Source organism: Jaculus jaculus, chromosome 4 (assembly GCF_020740685.1).
Source record: "Jaculus jaculus isolate mJacJac1 chromosome 4, mJacJac1.mat.Y.cur, whole genome shotgun sequence".
NCBI classification, from domain to species: domain Eukaryota; kingdom Metazoa; phylum Chordata; class Mammalia; order Rodentia; family Dipodidae; genus Jaculus; species Jaculus jaculus.
The window spans coordinates 143,016,341-143,030,840 of record NC_059105.1 but is presented as its reverse complement, the minus strand read 5'-3'; the positions used below and the strand labels follow the sequence as shown (position 1 = coordinate 143,030,840).

Sequence of the window (14,500 nt, the reverse complement as noted above, 5' to 3'; positions counted from 1 at the left end):
CAAATGGGATAATCCTTATTTTTTTATAGAGGATTTAATAGGTGTAGGCCTTCTTGTAGCCCAAGAGTGGTGGTAGCTTGATAATGGAGAGCAGGCTCACATTAAAATATTTCTAGTAACTATTTTTATTGTGTCTCCTGCCCTTTATAAAGCTAGGTTTTCATTTTCCAAATAGTTTGTTGGCATGAACATTTACTCCCACCCCCAAATAAGAATCTATGTTGTAAAAAGTATGCATGTACTGTTTTAAGTAACTAAAAAGGGTTGAAGCATAGAAATTATTCAGTTCATGTTTGATGAAGAAATGAGTGTATCTACCTACATGTATATATTAGTGTCCCCTTTCTCTTTGTGTCAATTTCTAAGATATAATTTTTCTTGATAAATATTTTAAGTGCCATTAAGTGGAACCACTCAAACTAATTCAATATTTAAATAAATCCTACATAGATTCTCCCTTATAAAGATGCTCCCTTACCAGAGGAGTTCTTTGACCTGCTAAATATAGAAACTCTGCAGCAATAAATAAAATCCAGTGAAAATATGATAGTGCTTCAATGCTTTGTGTACAACTACCATTGGCACTTTTGTAACTATTCTTGGTATTTTCTACAATAAAAATCTCTCAATTGTCTTCTTTTTGGATATTGTTCATATCCACATTACTGTTTAATAGAACTTATGTTGGAAATACTATAGATTACTGCTGTGAGATCAGCCAGTAGAGATCAGTTACATTATACTATACTGTGCAGCAGTCTTTTTTATTGTTATTTACTTTAATCATTGATTATACCTCATTTATAAACTATAGATTACTATATACATATAGGGCAAATAGTATATATATTTAGCACTGTGATGGTATTCTTCTTGGGGTGTTGGACTATAGTCTTTATTGATATGGGATTAATAATGGATATTTTATAAGTAGGTGTGTTATAAGTAACTGAATAAAATGGTTTTGGAAAATGAGTAAATATAATATATATATTCAATTGGCAACAAATTAACCCTAAAAAATCAATGTTATAGTTCCATTTTCTGAAATTCATTTTGTGTCAAAGTCTGGCCAATGGATTCTTATATATCTGGTAGAAGATTGCTTCTATTGCACCAGAGAAAGGACTATCAGTTACTTTCTCACTTCTGGAGCATAATCGCTTACCAGGAGCAATTTATGGAAGAAATGGATTTATTTCAGCTTTAAGTTTCAAGGGGGGAGCTCTGGCAGTGGAAAGCATGACAAGAGCAGATTGCCAGCATCACATCTTTACATCTGAAGGGGGAAGTAGTAAGCACAAAGGCACCAAGAGAGGCTAGACCATAACACCCCACTGTCAACCTTCAGTGATACATCTCCTCCAGGAGGGCTCCATGTCATATAGATCAATAAACCTCACATGCAGAGCCAGATACTGGGGATTAAGTATTCAAACACAAGTCTATGTGGGGCATTTTTTTTTAATGTTCAAACAACCACACAAGATATTTCTAGAAGCAATTAGAACTTGAATAACTAAACTGAGTAAAGAAGGGACATCTCATTAGTGTAAGTAGGTGTCATATTCTGTGTAAAGGCTCCGAACAGAGCAAGAAGAGCAAATTCACAAATTTTTCCTGAACTTTGGAATTCACCTCTGGCTCTAAGAACTCATGGGTCACTCCCAATTCTTGGAACTCTGGACTTTCACTTGCAAGCTTACACTAGTGCCTCCATATTTGACACTCTTGCTTGGTCTTCAAACACAAGGATTTACAATGTCACCTTTCTTGGTGCCTCAGATTGTAGCAGTGTTCCTGGTGTTTGTTTTTATGGAAAAATCCAAACATGCAGGTCACATATGAATCCGATGTCTAATGTGCCAACTCAAATAGTATCAGAAAGGGAGAAAATAAATTATTCAGCTTTCTATTTTGTTCATGCCTTCAACACATTATAGGAGGCTTACATACCTCAAAAAGGCAATCCACCAAATGCAGTGCATTGACTCAGCCTTTAATATGATCCAGAAGTGCTCTCTCAGTCACACAAAGAAATGATTCTTAACCAACACTTGGAATCCCTTGGCCCAATAAAATTAACCATATCTTTACCCCATTAACTGTGACCTATTTATTTTTATTTTGACATGTATTTATTTATTTTGAGACAGGATCTTAACTGTGTGGCCCATGCTGTGTTCAACATCATGATCTTCCTGCCTCAGTCTCCAAATGGTGGGATTGCATGTGTGTGCCACCCAAACAAAGCCCAATATCTGTCATATGATTAACATTATATTAGAATTCCTCATGGCTAACATATTATTTTCACAGTCCTAGTTTTAACTTCAGACAATAGTTTATAAGCTCTAAGATTTCTTTCTTAGACACATGGAATGTACTTATTTTATTTTGGAAAGGCTTTGCCTTATCTGATGACATTAGTAGCAGAGTCATTCTCATTCTTTGCATATAGGAGAAATAGATCAACCTCCTTACCATTAATGCTGCTTTATGCTATGACTTCTTAAAAGTTTTTACTTGTGACATATTTTTGCCTAAGCAACTTTTGTATAATCCCAGCTACATAGGTATATAAAATAAGCATATAGATCAAACATTAATGGGCAATAAATTATAAGGAATTTTACTTTAAATAGTTCTTAGATATACATAAAATTTTATCATTTGTTAAAGATGAAAGCACTTCTACATACTAATGAGATGAAAGTGCTTCTTTTTTGCATAAAGAATTGAATAATACCTGAATATTTGATACTACAGGACATAGAGCATCTTCAACATTTTTCAGAGTTGATTGATATTTTGAATTTATAATCATTAATTCAGAGAACACCACTTTGCATAAATAGTTTAAAATGGAAGAAGTATGTTTAAGGCCATTTCAGAAATTGTTATAAATTTTCTCCTAATACCAAGCCAAAATTAATTTACTTTTTTTTATTATACTCAAGTCAACAACTCAGACTTAAGTTGTTAAAACTGAACACTATTACAGAATACAATACAAAGGCATGCTAATTTTATGCTTACTTAATAAGGAACAAATGTAGGAAAATACTAGGCCTTCGTTTTCCATAATTAAACTGTTATGGTTTTGTGTGTGTTTGTATGTATTGTATATGCATGTGTGTGTGCATTTGTGCACACTCTGTGCACATGTGGAGGCCTGAGGAAAATGTTGGGTATACTATTATACTGTTCTTCTGCTTGGTATACTTAAGACAGTCTACCTCTGAACACTTATCTACTATTTCCCAGCACACTGGCTGACCAGTGAACTCCAGTGTCTGCTTCCCACAGGACCAAGGTAACAGGCATACATAGACACACCCAGATCTTTCTGTGTGTGCTGAGAAATTGAACTCAGGGTGAAAGAGACCTTGACAGTGCCTCATGCTTGTACAGCAAGCACTCTTATCCTTTAATCCATCTCCACAGGCTGCCAGTATGTTTTCATGAGACCAAAAGACTTTGTATGTAACAGTGACTGCCGAAATTTATAATATGAAGGCTATATTGGATCTGAACTGAGGTGTGTCATATGAATTTTGTTGGTGTATCAAGGCTTGAAGTCATGAACAATCCCTAGCACACATGCTATGTGTTCAGACCCACAGCTGCAGTGAATTTGTGCAGCATGACACAGGAGTGCTGCCAGCAACACCTGAGATTCCTTATCTGTATAATTTTGAGTTGAACCATGCACATTCAGAAATAATTTATTGTTGAGGAAATTTTGAAGCTTCTACATTGTTATATGACTCCATACCAAAATGCAACCCATACTTTAAGAAGCTGGATTTTATGCTTTGGGGCTAGTGAAATAACCAAGGATGAATGTTTACCAGCCTTAACACATTGGCACAAATTGATGTAAATCCAATTCAAATTAGTTTAAGAAAACAAGAATGAAAGGCTATTATCTGATTTTATTTTATTTTATTTATTTGTTTGTTTGTTTATACAAGCTCTAAAAAGTTTTATTAAAGAAAAATTTTACATAGTTTACTTTTTACCAGTGTGCTCTGGCATGCTTCTAATAATGTCAGAATCGTCTGGATCAATGATAGACACTGTGCATACTCTATAGTATTTCCCACATGCTGTGCTCAATTCAATACTATTGCCACTATAGTGATGGACACCAGTTTTGGCCAACATAGCATAGTATTCTCTCAGATTTCTTCAACGCTGGGCAGTTGTTGGTGAGAATGACCAATTTTGCTTTGCCCTGTCTGATCATCTTCAGTGTCTGCTTGTATCCCCACACATACTTTCCACTCTTCATAATGGCCTGGGGCCTTGAGTTGATTGACTCCAGGGACTTTTTAGTTTTATTTGATGCCACCATCTTCCTGTTTTAGGTGCAGGACGGCCCCGACCAAGAACAGCTGCCAAGATGGCTGGGGAGCAAGAAAGCATCTGATTTCATTTTATAGCCTAGAGATAGGAGAGGATAGATAAAGTTTACCTTAGTGTTCAAGGATGATCTTTAATTAATTAAGTAATTTGAGAGAGAGAGATTGAGAGAGGGAGGGAGAGAATGAGCACACCAGGGCTTCCAGCCACTGCAAACAAACTCCAGATGCATGTGCCACCATGTGATTCTGGTTTATCTGAGTTCTTTGGAACTGAACTTAGGTCCTTAGACTTCACAGGCAAATCCCTTAACTGTTATGCCATCTCTCCAGCCCATTAGTGATGTTCTCAATGCTGTCCATTAAGTCTACTTGTCCCTCTTATATCCTTTAAAGTTAGAATCTCATTTGGGTTTCCCTATAATCTGGGTGTTCTTGTGAAAAAGTAATAAGGAACAAGACACATTCAGCTTCTCCCATACTGGTGCTAAGGGGTTTGAAACACTACAGAAGCATTATGTCTTTTTAGTTTGATAAAGAATTCAGCAATAGGGCTGGAGAGATGGCTTAGCTTTTAAGGCAGTTGCCTGTGAGGCAGAGGATCCATGTTCTACTTTCCAGATCCCACATAAGCCAGATGCACAAAAGTGGGTCAAGCACAAGGTCACACATGTCCACTAGTTGACACAAGCATCTGAAGTTCAATTTCAATACCAGAGGCCCTAGACAATTCTCTCTCTCTAAAGAAAGAAAAAGGAAAAGAAAAAAATAAACAGTAATACCTTAGAAACAACTCATCTTTCTGTGTTCATTCTTCAATATTCATTGGTTCAGATGAGCCAATGACTTTTTACAATTTTTGTTTATTATTTATTTATTTATTTGAGAGCAACAGACAGAGGAAGAAAGAGGCAGAGAGAGACAGAGAATGGGCGTGCCAGAGCCTCCAACCACTGCAAAGGACCTCCAGACACATGTGCCCCCTTGTGCATCTAGATAACGTGGATCCTGGGGAATTGAGCATGGAATCAGGGTCCTTAGGCTTCACAGGCAAGCGCTTAACTGCTAAGCCATCTCTCCAGCCCAGGCCAATGACTTTCATAGTATGTTTTTCTCATAAACTATTTCACCAGATGGGAAATGGAGGATTTCTACAAGGAAAAAAAAATGATGTGTAGAAAAACTGAGGTAGCTATTTACTAGAGAAAACAGTCAAACTGTATGATGTTATACAGGGAGTGTAAATCTTGATAATCATGTCATTTTGTTACCCACCCTCCTTAGAATAAAGTGGTAAATGGCAATCTTTAGCACTCCACACATTGTGATGGGGTCCCAGTGTAAATCAACAGTACAAAAATAACTTACCGTAATAATAAAATTCTCACTAAAGGTCGAATTTTAAAGATTATCCTTAGATTTTTATACAGCCAAAATTTTCTTTCTCTTTTTTTATTATAGCTCATGATACTGGATATGTAAGTGTTTTGTCAGAATGTGAATATTAGCAATAGATGCATACTAACTAATGTCCAGCTCTCCCGCTATAGTTTGTGCATTTTAAGTTATTCCTGGGATAATTGTATACACATTTAGTTATCCTTCCCTATGAATTGCCCTATGTTTAGAACTATTAAACTTTATACTTTTTTGAAATTTACTTTGCAAGGGGAATTTTAAACACTTGTTTGTGGGGTTGGAGAGATAGCTCATTGCCTAAGGCACTTGCCTATAAAACTTAAGGACGCAGGATTGATTCCCTAGTACCCACACAAAGCCAAATACACAAAGTGGTGGATGTCTCTGAATTTCATTTTCAGTGGCTAGAGGCCCTGGGAGATGCACATTCTCTCTCTCTTTCTCTCATTAAATAAATAAATAAATGTTAAAAACACCACAATCCCTCCCCCAAGAAAAACACTAAAAAATACTAGTTTGTGCTTCTGCTACCAAGCTCAGGACATAAGCATAGGATTTTGATATTGAATAAGATAAGTTTTACTTATAGATATCTGTAAGTTCTGAATGAGCTGGGTCCTCACCTGGAAAGTAGAGTTAGTTATCTTGAAAATTCTATAACCATGCTTAATTTTAATTTTGGTTCATTTTATTCTGTATTATTCAAGTGGAATGAATTTATAGAGATTACTTTAAACAACCTCCTTCATAGAATAAGATAATACAGTATGTTACAAGAGATACATAAAGAGGTTAATGACTTGTCTAGGGTCACAGTGCTTTGAAATAGAAAGAAAATAATAGCACAACATGTTTCTTGATGCACAGCCAAGTGCTAAAGATGTCAGGTTTCCATGGCAACATTTGCATAGTAGTCCTTTTGGGTATTGTTTATTCCATGGATAGTGGTAGCAAAAATGGCAAATTATCTTTCTCCAAAGATATCTCTATCATATGAATTCCACCTGGAAATGGAAAGATGAGGCATGTTATTCAATATAAATTTATTCAACCTATATTACTTATAATCAACTTATTATGACTGACTTTCTCAGCATGTAGCATTATAAAAACAAAATCATGAAATCATGCATATTTCTATAAGTTGGTGATGAATTAGATTCTCATTTTTTCAGTAAATATAGTGGAGAAAATAAACGATATCAAATATTTATTGTGAGTCTTTATTATCTAACATGCTTTTATAATATCATGTGTTTTCCTTAACATTATTAAATATATCCAATAATTGTGACTATTTTGTGAACAATACTCAGAACTAAAAAGACTCAAATATCTTAATCAAGTTGTAAAGGCAATAAATATAGGAACAAGTTCACTTTACATCTCTAGTATTGCTGTGTCATTTTTTCTCCTTAGAGAGGCCAAGCAAAGAAAGATATTACTACAAAATCAACTTCCATGCATGTACACAGTTATCACCATTTGGATTTCCTGCTGGTCAAGAAATCAGTACATAATCTGAACCATACTCTCCAAATAGTAATCACAATAATGGTTATAATGATAATTGTAATATCCCTGGATTCTTATGTAGGGGAAAAAAGGTAAAAATGGAACAGGGGCATCTGGAACACAAGAGTAACACTTTGTCTCAGCATGCTTTAAAGTATTTGGACATAGATTCCAAAAAATGAACACCAGTACTATTTTTTGAAGGATTTCTTAGATGTCTCTCAAGATTTCCTAAGAAAAAGTTTCCACAGGTCTCTCATGAAAAGGTTTCTGTACTTAAAACATATTTACAGAAATGGCATTATCAAATATCATTTGAAAATGTCAATGCCTTTCCTTAGGCACACAAGGCTTCTATATTTTTCATTTTCCCACTTGTCCTCCTATTATTTCTATAGTACATATTATCCTTCTAACTCATAAACTAGGTACCATGCTTTCATTATTGGCCTGCATTCCAAAAACCCTGGAGGAATTTTATTCCTAACACATATTCTAATTTATATCACTTAAAAAGAAAAGAAAAAATGTTCTTATTCCTATAGACCTTCTAAAACAATATTTTACAATAGTAAAATACTTGTATTTTAAGTAATTATATTAACAACGTGCACATTACATATTGAATTTCCAAACTCTAATTTTATATTTCTAATCAATTTTTCCATGAAGATGGCCACCTTTTCCTTCAACATGAATAAAAGTAGCACTAGAATCAGTATATATAAAACCACTCTTATGAGCTTATTTTTTAAAAAGTGGACTGGTATTTTCCCATTACTGTATATTTCTATATAATACTGATCATATCATTCTCTACATCCTGAAATACAATAATTTAAATGAAGATGAATTTTGCTCTCAGCTACCCTGTGTTTTGGAAGAAACAGCCTGTAGCTATAGGTGCCTTTACTTGCAGGCTTTACATATTGGAAGAATTATAAAATGATACTTGACTCCCAGCAACCTAAATTTTAAAATGGTTAGCATTGTAAAAGTTTGCCTTTGCTTGTATTTATATCCTTAATAAACAATACTTTTAATCACTACCTGGGTTCTGAAAACAGTGACATTTCACAAACAACAAGACATTACACAGCAAAGCACCAGCTTTGTTCCTGTCAAATAGTAATGAAAGCATATGTTAATCAAGGGGCTACTATGTGCCCTAGATTTGCATAGGAATATCCACACCATCGTTCACACACACACACGTGCACACACTCACGCATGTATGAGTTTAGTGTGTCCAAAGAAGAAGCTGAAGAGGCAGGATAGAAGCAATGTCAAGTTAAATTAGAATTGTGATGTTGGACTTAAGGCTCTCAACAAAAGAAAAAGTCTTCTGGTGACGGCTTTCTGGGAAGCATGTAAAAGTATGTCAAGATTCCAAAGATTTCCAGTCAGATAGATCTGTATGTCTCAAGAGATAAAGGCTGAGAGTTTCACAATTAGGGCCTTTCACAGGAAGCACATTTTAGTAGGAAGTATAGTCCCTCCAGTAGCAGGATTTTCAGTTGCCTTGGTCACATTTTCTGCTTGGTTCTCTTGTCGCTGCTCTTTTGAGTCAGCGATCTTCACCAGTAAACGCAAGGGCAAGCTGCATCCAGGCTGACCCTGGCAGATTTGCAGTCACTAGGCAGGTCTACTCCACCACCACAAGGGTGCGAGTTCAGGCCCAACCATTTAAACTGTCCTGGGATGGAACACAGCAGTAAATGCACAAACTTCAGGTCTCTACTAAGTGTAAGTAATTGCTCCTAATTCTGTTTTCCACTGCAAACAATGAATATTCATTTAGTGCAGTATAGCCCATGTCAGCCCTACCAAGAAATCAAGGGCAACATACTCCAAGAGAAAATATTACAGAGCAATGCAATAAAGGGCCAAAGAGATGTCAATTTTTTTAGTATAATTTCTGTCAATGATGAGTTTTTCAAGAGAAAGTAAAATTCTCAACAATTAAGAAATTCCTGAAATTAAAATCCTAAAGTGATTTAAGTAAAGAAACTGAACTTCTCTTTACCGGTGCAATAGTATGTTACCACTAATTTATGTAACATTTTCATTTTACATGTGCATATTCTGCCTAGTCTTGGGTGGCCCTCTAACTCTTAATTTTATTCCTTCAGATATAACCAGAATTCTCAGGGAAACGGCTGTTATTCTATGGAACATACTAGCTTAAAGTCATCTCTGAGTGTCTCATTTACTCTTTTATGCTTCCCATGGTTGACAGTGTACATATTTCAAGACCCAGGACCCAAGGTCACCAAATGTGAGAGAGAAGCTGTCCACCACATCTACAAGAATTCATTCCTGCAAAACTTTGTTCTCAGAACTTGCTTTTCATGCTGTAAGGAACTGTAACAGAGGATCAGTGTTGACAAAGCAAATGAGGGTATGTAGTCAATGTTGAATTTCATCTCCCCGGAAATCACCAATTCCCTGTCTTGTTTTCAAAATCTTCTGTACTAAAACTTGACTCTATTAAATGGTTAATTTTTGGAGTTCTGATGACCACATTCTTCTATGAAGCATTTCATTGTGGACACTCTGGTATGGACGCTCACCATTTTTTGTGGATATATAGGCCATCCCCTTCATTGTCCAGTCTTTTGATGAATCTGTTTTTGATATATAAATGAAATTTATGCATATATATGGATATAGTATCTTGATCATATAGTCCCCTCATCATCTTCTCTTAGCTACCTCCAATTATTGCTGAACAATTTCTTCTTCTTACTACTTCCCAGTGGTGGAAACCCCATTGAAGAGTCCTGCCTGTGTTGTGCATTGTGCTACTGTACTGTCTTAAGAACCCTTACCATAGTAAGTACTTTAGTCTCCATCTTGGGTTCAGCTAAAAGAATTTTTTTCTTTTTGGCAATGTTAAGTGAAGATGATATTTTTATTTGTTTATTTGAGACAGAGAGAGAGAGGGAAAAAAAAGAGAGGAGAGAGAGAGAATGGGTACACTGGGGGCTCTAGCCACTGCAAATGAACTCCAGACAAATGCACCACCATGTTCATCTGGCTTATGTGGGACGTGGAGAATCAAACCTGGGTACTTAGGCTTTGCAAGCATGTGCCTTAACCACCAAGCCATCTCTCCAGCCAGAAGGTGATATTTCTGAGGCAAGCCCCTAAATGGCTCAAGAAGAAGCAATTCACAAGATATCCTTTCTTTTAATATTGCAAAGTTTAAAGAGTATTACATTGTTCCCATATTTTTCTATACTAATTGGGTAAATGTCTGATATTTTTTGGTTCTTGTTTTTTTTTTTCTTAGTAGTATAATTTGCTACTGCTATTTTATTTTTCGTGTGTATAGGTATGTTTTTGTTTATGACATATGTTTATGTGTGCATGGATTTTTACAGACCATTCCATGCATGTGGAGGCCAGAGGACAACCTCCTCTCACCTTTTTAGTCCTCTCATTTCACCTTACTTAAGACAAGGTTGGAGCTAGAGAGATGGCTTAGAGGTTAAGACATTTTCCTGCAAAGCCAAAGGATCCACATCTGATACCCCAGGACCCACAAAAGCCAGATGCTCAAGTGGGCACATGTGTCTGTAATTTGTTTGCAGTGGCTTGAGGCCCTGGCACACCCATTCTCTGTCTCTGTGTCTCTTTTTCTACCCGATTCTTTCTTTATTTCTCTCATAAATAAATAAAACTTTTTTTATATATATAAAGCGACAGCGTTGCTTGCCACTGGGAAGGCTTCTCTTTGAATATCCATAGGCATGTTGGGGTTATACACTTACATTTGGCTTTATGTGTGTGGTGGGGATAGAACTCTATGCAGTAGACTTGCAGAGGAAATGCTTTTAACCACTAAGCAATCTTCCTAGCTCTCTCTATTTTAAATATATTTATGATATTTTAAAAGTTTTATATATTTTCATGTGTGTTTTTGTTGGCATGCCTCTCCTGCCACTGCAAGCAAATGCCCATGGCTGATAAGCAAATTGAACCTGGAGCTGCAGGCTTTGCAAGTAAACTCTTAGCTGGTGACCCGTCTCCCCAGCCCAACAGGATCTCATCTTGTTCTCCCATTCTAGAAGACTAGATTAAACCCAAATACCCACCCAGCACTACATTGCGTCTGGAATCAGTGATTTACAGCTATAAACTCCGCAATGCTGCTAGCACAAGGGCAACATAGCTGTAATTTTCAAGTAGCAAAGATTGTTCTGCTACCCAGTGCCTAACTGGCCTGTGAAGTCAGTCTTTTCTCTATCCTTGTATGTTTGCCTCAGCTGTGCCTGCTTCCTAAGGCCTCTGTGATATGTCAGCATCTGCCAAGGCATCTGCTAAGTCCCTGGCTGCCAGTGTATATACTCAAAGTGTCGCTCAATATCAAACTGCACCAGTCTGCATCCTAAAGTCCTCCAAATTTGGCCCCAGCCATCCATGCACTTTGCTGAGGCCCATGAAGCTCATGCCTTTGCTTGTGTTAATCCTGCCCTGTAGCTGTCATCTGCCAAGACAGCCTGCATGCTAAACCTTTTGCTCAGTGCACAGAAGTTAAAAACCAACAGTATCACTGTAAATACTCAATAGTCCCAGCATAAGCTGCTATGCATGCTAAGGTCAAATGTCTTAGAGCACATGGTGTGAAGCCATGCATCTGAGTCCCGAGAACCTTCTCCCATTTACATTGGCAACAAAATCTGCATCTTCTGTTTGCATTGAACTACCTTAATTCTCACTTCATTGGGATGTAGTGGAGAAACTCAGGTTAGGAAAGACTAATGGTAACCTGCATACTAATAAGACAATTATAGAGAGGAGCTTGAGGTGTGTGTGTATAGAGTAGGAGATTACAGGTACACGTTAGAATATGAAAAGGTAGATTCTTCAAGTCACCTTCATCCGAGAGAAAACAAAATGAAAGCAAGAGAACACAAGAGAAAAATGTGTGGAGGATGATCAAGTGTGACCAAATTATTCTCTTTAAATTCTACTAGGCTGAGTAAGAAGAGGAAATGCCAACAATTTCACCATCACTTAGTTTCTTAACAGGAAACATCAGAAACACATACAAAGTTTATAAAAACAAGGAAAGATCATTTTTTTCTGAAATGGTAACCTATTTTACTTCAAGTTCTATACCTTGTAAGTAGTTATTCTCCTAAATTCTGTCATATTGGCTGTTTTAAATAAAACATGTCCCTAAAGAGTGGTATTATAACTGAATGAATCAGAAAGAAAACGGGCATGTAAAACAATGTTATGTAAGAGTACATCATGTTTTTGGCTTCTATAACATGAATTTCTACTATCAGTTGCTCTGACATGGGGTTGGCGATGCAGTCAGCTTCCAGCATTGTCCATGAGGCATATAACATGTGTATGGGGATGTGCTCAGCTTCTAGCATTGTCCATGATGTTCGTAACATGTGAATGGGGATGCCCTTGCCCCCTATCATTGTCCATCATGTTTGTAACATGTGGATGAGGATGCACTCAGCTTCTAGCATTATCCATGATGCTTATAACATTGCATCAGAATGCCCTTGGCTTCTACCACTGTCCATGATGTTTATGTGTCAGAGTTGGTTCTCTAGTAACTGGAGTAAGTCTCAGCTGAGACAAGGGGGCATTAGGTCACTATATAGGAGAAAAGGCTTTCATATTGTTTCTCAGGCACGACGAGTACTTGGGATAGTTGGTTAGCCAAGTAGGAGGACTCTAGAGATTTACAAAGAAAAATGAATATGGCTGTCATGATGTCTCTAGCCTCTTCTTCTGAGATTATTTTAAGCAGTCTCCCACTAGCTTCACAGTTTGTGGTTGTTATTGCCTTGATTTTTTATGTCCATTAGAAATTGATAAATTGAAATCCAGAGCCCCATAAATGATGTTACTAGGAGATTAGAAATTTAAAAGTGACTAAATGATGAGGATAGGGACCTTCCAAATGATCTTTTTTTTGTTTGTTTGGTTGGTTGGTTTTTTTGGTTTTTCAAGTTAGGGTTTCAATCTAGCTCAGGCTGACCTGGAATTCACCCTGTTTTCTCAGGGTGGCCTCGAACTCATGGCAATCCTCCTACCTCTGCTTCCCAAGTGCTGGGATTAAAGGCGTTTGCCACCATGCCCGGCCAAAATTATCTTTTACCAAAGAGATCACAGACAATCTGGACACATCTCCTATTATGTAAGTATGTGACCAAAAGGTGCCATCTCAAAATCAAAGTTTGGCCTTGTTCAGATTATCAAGGATGTCAGTTTCTTGATCTTGAACTTTCTAGCTTCCAAACTGGGAGAAATGAGTTTCTTTTCTTTAAAAGCCACTCAGCATATGGAATTTTGTTATAACTGCCTGAATTCATGAAGACTATGATGAAAAGGAAGAACAGTCAGGAATACATTGCTGGTGGCAATGTGAACCTTTGCCTTATGTCTCCTCTTGTTTAGAGCAACTGATGGTATTTTTGAATGTAAGATGGTGGCGGTGTCAAAAAAGAATGAAAGGTATTTCCAATATTTCCCTTACCTTTTTTTACTTGACCAAACCTCCTAAAATAATCACAGCAATGAATAAGAAGTGGAGTCAACAATGTTTTTGATATGAAGGGAATTTATGGTGGAGAAATTTCTAGCATGAAATAGGAAGGGTTCTTGGGGCTACTTCTCTGGGAATTCATTCGTCTGTACAATCCAGTACCAGAAATGGGAGTGTTGTGAATTTAACAAACTCATTAAAGTACATTTTATAATATTATCATTTTGTATCATGTGCTTATCTGATTTAAAAATGTCCCTCATAGACTTATGTGTCTGAACACTTAATCCCTAGTACAGCTGTTATGAAGTGGAGCCTTGCTGGAGGCACTATCTCAATGGAGGGGTCTTGAGATTTTAGAGTGCGGCCTCACTTGCAGTTCTCATTCTCTGGACAGCCTCCCCACTGATGACATGTGACTCTGGCATCTTGCCCCTGCTGTGGTTTCAGAACCATGACGAACTTCCCCTTGAAATTGTAAGTTAAAAAAAAAAAAATTCCTTCCTTAAACTGCTTCTGTGTGGATATATATTTTCCCAGCAATGGGAAAGTAACTGATATCTATTGGAAGATGTAATAAATTCATTAAAATATTGACATCCTCACCACCCCCATTCAGTGCAATTAGTTTTAGCTATGTATACCTCTGAATGCAAAGACATTTCCTTATATTAAAAAC

The 14,500-nt window shown here is 36.7% G+C and overlaps 1 pseudogene; it reads right to left on the bottom strand.

Annotated features, from left to right (window-relative positions):
* Window positions 1–4,014: 4,014 nt before the first annotated feature.
* On the bottom strand, window positions 4,015–4,360 carry LOC105944387 (annotated as a pseudogene).
* Window positions 4,361–14,500: the final 10,140 nt, after the last annotated feature.